The sequence below is a fragment of the Acinonyx jubatus genome, chromosome B3 (assembly GCF_027475565.1).
Source record: "Acinonyx jubatus isolate Ajub_Pintada_27869175 chromosome B3, VMU_Ajub_asm_v1.0, whole genome shotgun sequence".
NCBI lineage: Eukaryota > Metazoa > Chordata > Mammalia > Carnivora > Felidae > Acinonyx > Acinonyx jubatus.
The window spans coordinates 11,597,951-11,611,476 of record NC_069386.1 but is presented as its reverse complement, the minus strand read 5'-3'; the positions used below and the strand labels follow the sequence as shown (position 1 = coordinate 11,611,476).

The window sequence follows — 13,526 nt, the reverse complement described above, 5'->3', positions numbered from 1 at the left end:
AGGTCTGACATGAGTTTCTCTACCTACCTGATTGCCCTATTCCCCTCCTGAGCTGAGATTTACTTTCCAAGCCTGGGGCTCGAATAACTTTTGAGCCCACGGGACACACCAGCCTCCGATTAAACCCAAAGCAGGAAGAGACCCTGATGTTAACAATCACCATACCGAGAGAAGAATGGAGACTATTCTGTGCCCAGACCCAACCCTGTAGCCCGCCAGAGTTTAGGCTTGCCTTCCCTTCTGTGTGGGCTGAAGGTAACCCACCTGGACTAGCCCGAAATCAGGCCCCTCTATCACTGTTGAACTCGTCCCGGAAGCCCAGCCTCAGAGGCAGAGGCAGTACCCACTTCCACAAGAAGCTAAGATGGTCATCCAAGAGCATCTGGTCAAACTGAAAGAGGCAGGTATCCTAGTTAAATGCCATTCAGCTTGGAATATCCCACTCTTGCCAGTCAAGAAGCCAGGAGGAAGATACCAACCGGTTCAAGACCTATGGGCCATCAACAACATAACTATTTCTCTGCATTCAGTGGTTCCGAACCCATACATGCTCCTCAGCCAAATTCCAGGATCAGCCAGATGGTTCACTTGCCTGGATCTAAAAGGATGCCTTCTGTCTCAGCCTAGTTTCCCAGAGCTAACCACTGTTTGCTTTTGAATGGACTGAACCCAATACAGGACATCAAATGCAACTCACTTGGACCCACCTTCCACAAGGGTTCAAAAACTCACCAACCCTTTTCGGGGAAGCGCTGGCTGCAGACCTTGCCGACTTTCCAAGAGAAGCCACGAGATGCACCCTCCTCCAGTATGTAGATGACCTCCTCCTTGCCAGCGACACCGAAGAAAACTGCACAGGAGGCACAAAGGCCCTCCTGCAGCTCCTGTCAGACTCGGGGTACCGAGTCTCATAGAAGAAGGCACAGATCTACCAGCAGCAGGTCCCATACTTAGGTTTCCTCCTCACCCAGGGAAAGAGAGAATTAGGGCTGGAAAGGAAGAAGGTCATCATCTCTTTGCCACAGCCCCAAACAAAGAAGGGCCTGCGGGAATTCCTGGGAGGCCGCAGGATTAGGCCGCATCTGGATCCCTGGGTTCTCAGCAGTGGCGAGACCCCTCTATGATCTATTAGGGGGAACAGATCAAAAGCCCCCTGTGTGGACTGAGGAAGCGAGAACAGCCTTCACAGAAATAAAGACAGCTTTAAGGCCGGCTCCAGCTCTGGGCCTCCCAGACACAGAAAAGCCCTTCAATCTCTTTGTACATGAAAAAGACAAAATAGCACTCGGGGTACTCACTCAGACTGTAGGACCTTGGCCACAGCCAGCTGCATACCTGTCAAAGAAACTGGATCCTGTTGCCGCAGGGTGGCCACTATGTCTTAGGGACTAGAGGCCACAGTCCTACTCATTAAGAAAGCAGACAAACTTACCCTGGGGCAAGGACTTAATGTCAAGGTCCCACACACAGTTATGTCCCTCATGAACACACAGGGGCACTGCTTCCTCTCCAGCTCTTGGCTAACATGATACCAAGGGCTCCTCTGTGAAAACCCGTGGGTCACCCTCGAAACAGTAAGGACATTAAACCCAGCAACTTTCCTCCCCACAGAAGAGGGGGAACCCGACCATGACTGCTCCAAAGTAACAGATGAGGTCTATGCTAGCTGCCCAGATCTACGGGATCAAGCTATAAAAAATCCGGAGCTCACCCTGTTTAATGACGGTAGCGGTTACTTACAGGAGGGTGCTCAAAAAGAAGGTTATGTAGTGACCACAACTACTGAAGTCTTAGAAGCCAAGGCATTACCTGAAGGGTGGTCAGCACAATGAGCTGAACTATATGCCTTAGTCCGAGCTCTCACCCTCAGTGAAGGCAAACGAGCGAACATTTACACTGACTCTCGATATGCCTTTGTTACTGTACCTGTACATGGGGCCATCTATAAGGAAAGGGCGCTCCTTACTGCCACAGGGAAAGCTATCAAAAACAAGAAAGAAATATTAAAACTCCTTGAGGCCATCTGGCTTCCAAAGGAAACAGCAATCCTCCACTTTAAGGGACACTGGAAGGTAAACGACCCCACGGCGTGGGGAAAGCGCCTGGTAGATGAAGCAGCCAAGGCCGCAGCTGGCAAAGACACAGATAGGCCTGCAAGGACCCTGATGCCTCCAGTGAAAACCCTTCCACCCAGTTACATTGGAGAAGAGAGAAAATTGGCCGTGGCAGAAGGGGCCACCCTGACTGAGAAGGTATGATGGTTATGCCAGATGGATGTGTCTTCGTTCCATCAGCAACAGGGGGACACCTAGTCAAGGAGTATCACCAACTTGCACATCTAGGAAAGACTGCATTAGAGGCCCTCCTCAAATAACACTACTACATCAGCCAATGGCCAGTGCTATGCAAAGCTACCAGTGAACAATGCATAATATGTGCTAAAAACAATGCTCAGTCTGCACCATGGCCCCCGCCAGGCGTCCAAAGAATAGGAGCTACCCCCTTTGAAGGTCTAGACATAGACTTCACAGACGTGCGGCCAAGCAAGGGGTTCAGATACCTCCTGGTGATAATGTGCACCTACTCTGGATGGGTTGAAGCCTTCCCGACCAGGACGGAATGAAGCCAAGACTTGGCTAAAGTCCTCCTGCGGGAAATCGTGCCCCAGTTGGGCCTGCCCTTAACAAGTCACAGTGACAATGGGCCCGCATTTGTGGCGGACATTATGCAGACCTTGACCAAGTCTCTCAACATTACCTGGGGACTCCACACCGCTTACTGGCCCCAGAGCTCAGGAAAGGTAGAGCAGATGAATTGCACCCTCAGAGAAACCTTAGCAAATTCCTGTCAAGAGACTAGCCTCCCATGGCCAGATTTACTGCCCTTAGCTCTAGCATGCTTGCTGCACACACACCTGGGACATTAGGTTTCTCCCCCTTCGAGTTAATATATGGGTGGCCTCCCCCATGCCTGGGAAATCTTCCAGGAAAACTTACATCAGGTTGGGGATAAAGGAATAAGTGAACAGCTTCAGGCACTGGAGACCACCCTAAATGAGTTACAAAGATATATTATAGAGAGGGCCCCAATTCTCCTAGGGTCCCTAGTACATCCCTTCTTGCTAGGAGGCTCAGTCTGGGTCAAGGACTGGAAAAAGAAACCTCTTAAACCACAGTGGACTGGGCCACACATTGTTATCTTAACCACCCTTACCGCACTTAAGGTTTCAGGCATCACCCCATGGGTTCATCATTCCAGGGTCTCAAGAGAGCCAGTCCTGAGGAGTCTCTGACCTGGATCGCTGACCCAGACCCAGTAGACCTGCTCAAACTCACCCTCTGGAAGGCTCCGACTCCTGAGACCTTCAGCCCTGCTCCAGCCACGTCCCAGAAGCTGGCTGGTCTAAGCCTGGCTGAAGCCTGAGGATTCGATGGATTAATTGGACCATCCTTAACACCCCTGTTCAAGCAACTCTGTCAACCCCTGCCTCTTGCCTTGTTTCTTGCCATCGGACTAGCAGAGGTTGCCTCAACAGATTGGACATGGGTCAAAAAGCTTATGTTGGGTCTCACCTACCTCCTCTGGATGGGAGGGCTATTATGTATTCCTTAGATCTTATGCTAACCTCTCTCACCCTCACAATTATTGCATACCCACAATGTCCTGAGGATTGTTATAAGATGGTAACAAGAGGAAAGTCAGAGAAAACAAAAGCATTCAGCTCCCTCACCTCCTCAATAGAAAATGTTACAAGGCTGGGGTGGGGAGGGGCTTTGTTTGCCAGTCACAGGACGCTGGGTCACGTTAAGTTTGGGGCCACAGAGATTATCAAAACAGATGGACTCTGCAAAAACAAGGGCCTTACAAAAGGGAAGAAAGCCTGCTTTACTTACCTTCCCCTGTTGGGAATGTCAGATGGGGGAGGAATGCAGGATAAAGCCCTTCAAAAGGTTATAAAAAATACACAGGCCAAGCTGGTACAGCCATAAAGGCGACCACTCCAACACCCTACCGGGGCCTAAACCCCTCGGCCCTTAATCAAATGATTTCTGATTTCCCACTCTCTGGTGCTGGCCAACACCACCTACCAGATCCTCCATGGCATAACAACACCATCCAGACTTGCTGGATGCGTTTGCCTCTCCCCTGGAAGGGCTTACTTACCCACTCTTGTCCCCTGGGACTGGGAAGCTCCTGAAAATCTCACAACAAATGTTACTGTCTTAATTGGGCCCTTGGCTACAGGGGTCCTTCTCACAAATGCTGTTAATCTAACTTGGATACTCCCTGAGGATACAGACGGGACCTCCCTATGCAGGAAAAACCTAACCATAGATAAAAATGAAACCCTATGCTCACCTCCCGGGGTTTTCTGCCTATGCTCCAATTCAGCCTATCAATGCTTAGAGGCCAACTGGACTCAGATGCGCTAGTCTTCCTACACCCCCCTACCCCCACCCCAGATACCTGTATACACTGAAGGCCAATTCCTGGCAGCCTTTAGCCCTAAGCCCCAGGCTAAACCAGGAGTCCGGCTACCTGTCCTAAGACAAATAGGAATTGCTACAGGGATAGGAACCGGGAGAGGAGGCATAGACTCTTCTGTAGGACTATACCACAAGCTATCCCAGGAACTAAATGAGGATGTGGAGCGGGTCGCTGACTCCCTGGTGACCTTACAAAATCAAATAAGCTCCCTGGCAGCAGGAGCCCTCCAAAATAGGCGAGTCCTCAATCTCCTTACTGCAGGAAAGATAGGCACTTGCATCTTTCTAGGAGAGGAATGCTGTTATTTTGTAAACCAATTAGGAATAATCACAACTAAAGTCAGGGAACTGACAGAAAGAATTCAACGCAGACAACAAAAGGGTAACAGTCTTTGAAAAGGATGGGATTTTGCAAGTTGGACCCCTTGCTCCCTGCCCTGGCAGGACCACTCCTTTCCATAACCTTGCTCGTAACCATTGGCCCACGCATCCTAAACACCCTGGCGTGCTTCACTGAAAAGACTGCACATGCCAAACTGCAGCGTGTATTTCAGCCCTTCAAGGATATCAATCGATGAGACAGAAAGATGACGCCTACTAAAAGGAAGATTTTTAAAGGCATCAAGTGGGCGAATGATGCAGGGGCGGGGGAGGGGGGGAACAAAACCCTGACCTAAAAAGAAAAAGGAATGTGGCAGGCACACTCGAGATTCTTAGGTTAGCCCTTCTCCATTTGTCCGAAGGCCAGTCCTCCCTCCCCCTCTTCCTTGGCTTGTTTGTCTCTCTCAGCCATGGGCACATATGCGGAAGCTGTAAGATTATCAATTGCTCGGGGCTCAGATCTTTGGAGAAACTGTCTCCCCTGAGCCCATCAATGTAAATAAATCTCCGATCCTCCAAGATCTCCGCTCCAGGAGTGCCACTTGGTTCTTCCGTCAATGATCCAGCCTGGTTCTGTTAACAGGGGAGGGGCAGAGAGAGAGGGAGACACAAAATCTGAAGCAGGCTCCAGGCTCTGAGCTGTCAGCACAGAGCCCAACACGAGGCTCAAACCCACACACCGAAAGATCATGCCCTGAGCCAAAGTCAGATGCTTAACCAACTGAGCCACCTAGGCAGCTGATTGGCAGTATCCTTAAAATAAAGCGAGGGATCAAAATACTTGTGCTGCTACCTTTGTTGAAGCTAACGAGAATCTGCAAAGATTCAATATTTCTCCGTTTTTGTAGACAGGACACAGTTATTACAGCATGCTTAGAGAAACAGCAATAATCAAAGCTTCAGTTTCTCACATCAAGCCACAAATAAACGTGTAGTTCTCTGAATAAGCCTGTTTTTACATCACATACGAGGAATCTATTTGCCAACGAACTTCCTTAGCTACTAAAGATTGTGTGGTCCTTGTGCCAACAACATAATCGAGCATGACTGTTAAAATATCTGGAGGACTGTGATCAGATGGCAGAATAAACAAACCCTACTACGTGCTCTGGATTTTCTAACAGAACGAAATGTGAATTTCTGGGCAGCTTTCTAGGTGCGGAAAGAGGCAATTTATTTCCATTTTCTCAGCAGCAGAGCCACCTTACCCAAACCTTACAGTGTCTTTTCAAGAAATCACAGGTCTCAGGACTCCAACTTTGCTTTTAGGTCCTTTCTATGGGGTGGTGGGTTCTTTTGGCTTTTCTCAAGTCCAAAAGAAACGCAACTTGCATAGCCGATTGTTTTCTCTCCAAGTGCATAGAAGTCTTTCACAACGAGTGTTAACATATGTAAAATTCTCTAACGCACCCTCCTCCTTTAGACACCCCTCCCCAATCGCTGTATAGCCTTCGCTTGTTTTTAAGTGGGCCTAAGAGGAACACTGGAGGTTCTTAAAGACAGCATATGTCAGAATTAACTGTGAGGCTTTTCCTAACAGAGCCCACTACCAACCACTGCCCCAGTAGCTCTACACATTTGAAAAGGACAGGTACGGCCAGGCAAGACAATAACTTAATGGCTTTTAAATCCAGGCAAGGAAAAGGAGACAGGTGACTTGAGCTTCATTTTATGATGTCACAGCACGTTCAGGGCAGAAAGGAGTACTTTGCATTTTATCATTCCATTTTATCATTCCAACTTAATAATGCCATTAAAGGACAGCAAACACTCAAGGTGTTCAGAAAGATTCCCTACTCCCTTTAAACCAGATAGGATGCCTGTTCAAACAATGTAAATCTAAGCTATGACAATTTAGGAGGAAATGATAATTAAAAATCCTCCCTTGAAAACAAAAGCTCTATCAAGCAATGTTTGAAACTTCTTAAGTAAGGTTTTGTTATCTTGATCAGTTTTACGTGAGACAGAATATCAATATTCTACTTTGTACGCACATCACATCGGTGATTCTTACTTATCTCACTGGTGTTTAGAGAGAAAAGTTAGTATTTATTTAGATGCTCCTTGTGATATGTAAACACAGATTGCAACAGGACTAACAATTTGCTCTTATTAGGAAATTTTACAGAATAGTTATCAGTTCTATCCATCAAACATTATCTATTTTAAAGTGCTGTGATTAAGCTTCTGAAAACCAATTACCTGAATGAAGTGAACTTTTTTGTTGTGCGCATTCTATGCCTGTGGAGTCATCAAGAAGAGAGGGCATATGTATGAATCTACCTCACTGGGTTTTGCTAAATTGCTCTCGGAATCTGAGTATCACATGCATGCTCGACCAATCTGCCGCAAATGTCAGAAGAGATAGATGTTCAGGGAGAAACTGAAGGACTGGATAATGGTGGTAAATTGGAGAGTCTGTTTAAGTAGCTGAATTACAAAGTTTGGAATCCTAACCATCTGCTGAACTTATTTTTCTCTTCTCTTTTCTTCCCTCCCTTCTTCAAATAGCTTTTGAGTATCTATGTACGGGTCAAAAACTCAAATATCCGTAGTGGCCAGGAACAAACGTAAATAAGCAAAGCAGGTGGGTTTTAAGAAAAATAGAGACAGACATATTTTATGTGTCTAATCAACACAGAGACAACTCTTCTCTCCCACCACGAAATGGGCTCTCTCTCACTATCCTTAGAAGATGCTTTAGTCTTGCTTCCTCTCTTTTGGTACTGAGAAGTATTTTACTCTAAGAAAAATATCAGTGCACACTCACTATAAATGATACTTCATACTTAGCTTCAGTGGGAAAACGATAGGAGGGGCAAAGGCTGAGGCAGAGTGGAGAGCTCCTGTCCTGTCTAAAGTGACGGTCTCTGGGTCCCTGGCTCTTGATTTCAGCTGAGGTCATGATCTCAGCGTTCTAAGATAGAGTCCTTTGTCAGTCTCTGCGTTGACAACGTGGAGCCTGCTTGGCATTCTCTCTCTCTCTCTCTCTCTCTCTGTCTCCTCTCTCCCTCTGCCCCTCTCCCACTCATGCTCTCTGTCTCTGTCTCTTAAAATAAACAAACTTCAAAAGATAAATCAATAAAGTGGCCAGTATCTTTACCAAGTACCTGGTGGAAGCAGGTACCTCTCTCTCTCTCTCTCTCTCTCTCTCTCTCTCTCTCTCTCCTCCTCCTCTTCTCTCTCTCTCTCTCTGCCCCTCTCCCACTCATGCTCTTTGTCTCTTAAAATAAATAAACATCAAAAGATAAATCAATAAAGTGGCTAGTATCTTTACCAGGTACCTGGTGGAAGCAGACCCAGGATGGCCACATCTTAATTTTAAAGAGACATAAAAGACCCTGGTTTGTAGGTAAATCCAGATTTTAAAATGTGATCTGGAATTTTTAAAAAACAAATTTTAAAAAGAGTTAAACAAAATAGTTTGGTGGTCTGGATGAAGCCTGTGATTCACCAGTTTGAGCGTCAGGCACCCTGCTGTGAGGTGTTGGGAATTCAAAGCCTTTTTTTTTTTTTAGAAAGATCTTGGATCTTGGGGTGCTTCAGTGGCTCAGTTGGTGAAGCATCCGACTTCAGCTCACGTCATGATCTCATGATTTGTGAGTTCGAGCCCTGCGTCAGGCTCTGTGCAGACAGCTCAGAGCCTGGAGTCTGCTTAGGATTCTGGGTCTCCCTTTCTGCCCCTCCCCTGCTCTCTCTCAGAAATAAACCTTGAAATTTTTTTTAATTAAAAAAAAAAAAAGAAAGATCTTCAATCTCAAGAAGTTTATGGACTAATACATTTAACATGACTAGGCACCCATGTCTATGTGTGCCCAGGGGAGACCAAGTCAGATGCAGGTTAGTGGGCAGGGAGGCTGGTCAGGAAATGATTCCAGAAAGTAGGTATGCTGAGCTGTCTTGCTAGTTGAGTGACACAAGCAGAAACGTAGAGGAAGGAGGTCCAGTGTCAGGTATCACCCTATGCTAAGGCACGGAGGCCACAAGCAACCTGAGCCTTTTGTTAAAGAAGCTGAGGTCCGGCAGAGGAGGCTTAAGAGGTTGGGGGAGGGGGAGGTCCTCCCCGTCAGACATGTCCAAGGCTGTGCAATGTAGAGGGAAGACAGAAGAGTTAAGACTGAACTCAAAAGTACATGAAAGCCAGTTGTCTGTTTGGCAGGTCTTAGACACATTTTCACGGTCTAGTGCAGCACGCAAATTCACTCAGCATCTGCTGGAAATTAGATGTAATTTCAAAGTAACCAGGAAGTAAGAATTCGAATTAAAATAGAAAACCTAACCCTCAGCATTAGGTAATATGCTTCTCCTGGCTTCCTACTTTTTAACTCATTATTATGTCTGTGTGAAAAGGCGGGCTGGTGAGGTGAAAATTTGAATCCAAGTAGACTCCTTGATTGGAAGAGCTGACCTGAGTTGTCTCTGTATCTCATGTCAGGGTAAATATAAATCTAAAGAAATAAATTTCCCTAGTACAGAAGGGGGTCTCTAAAGTCAAACATTTACTTTAGAAAATTTGTGATTGTAAATTCTGTGCCCCTTTGAGAGGCATGTAAACCTTTTTAAAAGCTAAATAAGCCTCTTGCCCTTTTTACAACCCGGGAATGACCTGGGAGCCATCTCTTTGAAATGTAATCACCAAGGAAGAGAGCATCCCTATTTCTGTGGGAGGGTAGGAGTCTAACTCAGGTTCCCCGTTCCAAGTTACAAACCTACCTCCTATGATAAAGGTGTAAGTTTACTTTTTCCTTTGGATAATGCTAATTAGCTAATACCAATTTCCAGCTACCAATTGCCAAGGTGAGTTCAAGATGAACTCTGTATGACAAATGATGCCAAGTCCTCTTACTTAAAACTAGTTATTCTGAGAACAGGTATGTGATAGGGTGTATCTGCTTAGCTGTGCAAAAGGGTGAAATTTCTTTCTGTCCTTCCAATCTCTCAATGGATTGATGTGATGCACGTCGTATTTCGTTTTAATGCTTTCTTTATTCAGTGATGAAACTGTTGTCTTTCTCTTCTACTTGTGCAAAGATTTCTTCGTGTTGGCAGAAGATTTTGTTTTTAATTTGCCCAACACCTGCCACCAAGGTTAGTTGAATTTGTGTCTTCCAGCTCGGGGTCTGGTAAGCGTCTAAATGCCCTGACTGATACAAGTGTGAAAAGTCTATTCACAACAAAGTGGAACATTATTTCAGGGAGAGAGACTTACACGCTCGTCCCCCCAAAAGTGCTGCAATTAGAAGACATCATGGACTCCCTGCTGTGTTTTCGGAGGCAGTATGTGGCACGGCGGCAGCCTGGCGCAGGCTCTCCTTAGACTGCCTGGGCCGGACTCCGTTTCCCTCATTTACTAGCTGCGATGCTTCCGGCAGCTACTCGACCTCCTCCTGGTGCCTTAGTTTCCCTACCTGTAAAACAGGAGAGAAAAGCTATCTCATAGTACCCGCCTCTTGGCACAGTGCTTGACTAGTAAAAAAGCCTCAAAAATTAATTAGGATTATTTAGCAACATTATTCCAAGATTTGTTATAGACAGAAACGCCTCTGGGACGTAAAGATGAATAAAACATAATTCCTATCCCCAGAGGTATTTACCATCTTAGAATAATGATAATGGTGCCATGAGATTAATCTGGGTTTAACCTAACCTTTCAGGAAAAAGAAAAACATTAAAATCAACAGGTATTCTTAAAGGAGAGGGGATACGGCCAGGGGGAATTACACTGATTGAGCTCCACTTCATTATATGGTCTTTAACATGGGGCGTCATAGACCGGTTTAAATTTGAAAACACTTCTTCCTCAGCTAGTGTAACAGGAAAAAAACCGAATTCTTATCAAAAGAAACGAACGTATCCCCAACTTTAAAGCCAAAAGACTAGGAGACGGCTCACACACCCTGAGGCGATCCCCGATTTTTCTCCCATCCAGACAACCTCAACAGAGAGGACTTTTGTAAAGTTCTAATTGTAAATAAAAATTGACAACAAACACTCTTAAGGCCAGGCATACAATTCTCGCTTTCCGCTAAGCTTAAAGGTGTTCAACTCGCTTTGTTCCGTGCGTATTAAAACAGAACTCGGAGGCCATCTTGGAAACAAAAGGGCTTTGGGGCCCGGGGTAGAGGAGGCGGTATCCTGGCAACGGGAGGCGCGCGTTGCGCCGCGCAGCCGCACTCCGTCGCACCCTGCCCCCTGCCGCGTGGGCGGGGCTGTCCCGGCTGTGGAAAATTACCGCGGCTGCTCTTAAAGGCACCAGCTCATTTCGTACCCGAAGCCCCTGCGCTAGTGGCCCTTGTAAGCTAAGATATGGAGTCTCCATTTTATCTTCCTAGAGGAAATAAATTCATTTCGCGGTCTACAGGACTAAATCTATAATTAGGCAAATAATATCGAAATGAATAAGCTTCCATATAACCAGGAAAAGGGGGGGAAACCCCAAACACCTGAAATATCGGCTCTGGTGCAAAGAGAGCCACTAAACACACGAGAACGGGAAGAAAGGAACAACTTTAGAGAAAAAGTTACATAGACTATGCAACAAGTTTAAAAATGATTCGGCTCTGAAGCAAAGTAAACCTATTTTTGACAGATGGATTGACAGATTAGAACACACTAAACCTTACAAAAAAACAAGATAAACGTGTTTAAGAGGCAACAGGATGGGTTCAACGTGCATCAAAAATTTATCGTCTCTTTATAGATCAGTTTTTGCGGTAGAATAAATAATCTATGAGATTTTTCCTGGTTCTTAGTCGTCAAAGAACTTTCTTCATGTTCGAAACTCTTATGATGTACAAGTTAAGGGATAGGTTTATTGCTGTCTTACTTCTCTGAAAGAACAAATAAATAACCTAATTCTCCTGGTTTTTGCAACGTAAACATCTAGGATATATTCTACTACGCTCCGTGGCTCTAAATTTATTCCCCTTACCAAGCTATATTTACTAGAAGCCATCCTGGAAACATCGGGGTGAAAAAGAAATATTGGCCTTCCCCAAGTAAAGCTCTTGACGTATTGAATCTCTGTTCAATCCGTTTTAAAATATGAAAGATGGTCCTTCACTCTGTTCCTCCTCTGTTGGTTTGCTGGGTAATAGTTGTCTTTTCCTTTGAAAACTATCGGGCATACCCATTCACTCTTGTACCCAGACTCTGACTGCAGACGTCACTGTGTCAGAATGGATCCTTGCGAAATGTGAAGGTGATGTTCCAGGCTTATCGTGGCCCTGGCAAATGGATTTTCCACTCCAGGACTGAGCCATTTTCCTTATGCTTTTTTGCCTTATTAAGTCACATTATGTCGCCACCCCAAGCCCCTTTTAAAATGTCCCTTTTTCCCCTCCTAATGTAAATTCTGTCACATTCCAATCACCACTTCTTAGTAATTTGATGGACGTTTATGTTTTTTTTTTTTCAGAACTCACAGCTGTGATATTTGAGCGCTAAGCATTTTTTTTTTTTTTTTGCACGAGTTTAGACGCGTAGGACAACGTTTAGCCTGTAAGTTTCAAGTTGGGATGTTAAAGAAGAGAGGACACTTGTGACATTATCTTACTTTGTAGAACCACAGGGAAAGCTAATTACATGTAACAAAAAAGGTGTGTGGTGTAGAGTTGTCAGTCCCTCCTAAGCTGTAGGGGAATGTGCTTTAATGTCAGGGGAAATGTTCCTTTGAAACAAAAATATGTGCAGGCGCTGCTAGTGTCTACATTTTTGGCCTATGAGATTTACCAGGGCTAAGAGACTGAAATCTGAAAATGCCCATGTCAGATGAGATGCTTTTTCTAACTCTTTACGGAGGCTTGCCATGGAAAGCCTGGTCTGTAATAATACTTCACGGCTGCTGAGCTGGCCAGTGAAGGTGCTAGTGCTTGGTAGTGTGGCTTCTACCCTTCCTCCACAGCGAAGTGGCGTTTTACAATCTGAACAGCTTTTGGAGGAGGTTGATAAAGGTTTCTAACCTCGGAGGGCAGCCCTGATGCCTCCTGTGGGCAGCCTGCTGTGCTGGGACATAATCTCTGTTTCGAGATGGAAAGTTCAAATGGAAACAGTCACATGGATTTTCCCTCTCAGATCCAATTCTACAATTAAGTGGCTAAGAGTCTAAATTACTATAAATTAGAATCTAACTCTGATGGTTTAAAATGAAGGAGTTTTGGAAGGAAGCAAAGTTTTTAAATATGTAAAAAAAAAAAATGAGTAAGCCAAGTTGGGAGATGTGGGTTGTTTATTTAACAAAGATGGTAAGACTGCATAGTTCACACAATCCTCAAAGAAGAATCAACCGGGTCTGAACACAGGAAGACAGGGTTTGGGAATTCGGCCTTTGTGGTAGGGTTGCCAGATAAAATACAGAATATCCAGTCACATTTGGATTTCTGATAAACAATGAATAATTTTTTTTTAGAAGTAATATTGGGGACATAATTACGCTAAAACTATTGTTGTTGCCTGAAAATTAAAATTTAACTGGGCAACTTGCATTTTTATTTGTTAAATCTGGCAATCTTACTTTTTTAAAAATTTATTTATTTATTTTGAGAGAGAGAGCGTGAGTGGGGGAGAGGCAGAGAAAGAGAGAATCCCAAGCAAACTCCACACTGTCAGCACAGAGCCCGATGTGGGGCTCAAACTCACTAAACCGTGAGATCACAACCT

General features: G+C 45.2%; 1 long non-coding RNA gene across 2 annotated transcripts; it reads right to left on the bottom strand.

Annotated features, from left to right (window-relative positions):
• Positions 1 to 5,016: 5,016 nt before the first annotated feature.
• LOC106975238 (uncharacterized) lies at positions 5,017 to 11,785 on the bottom strand. 2 transcript variants are annotated; one of them, XR_001430284.3, is made up of 3 exons: positions 10,879 to 11,033; positions 10,078 to 10,276; positions 5,017 to 5,441 (listed from the first exon to the last, which is right to left on the bottom strand). It is a non-coding gene; the product is annotated as an uncharacterized LOC106975238 (long non-coding RNA). The 2 variants fall into 2 exon arrangements; XR_003423283.2 differs by lacking the exon at positions 5,017 to 5,441 and having other exon boundaries at positions 9,835 to 10,276; positions 10,879 to 11,785.
• Positions 11,786 to 13,526: the final 1,741 nt, after the last annotated feature.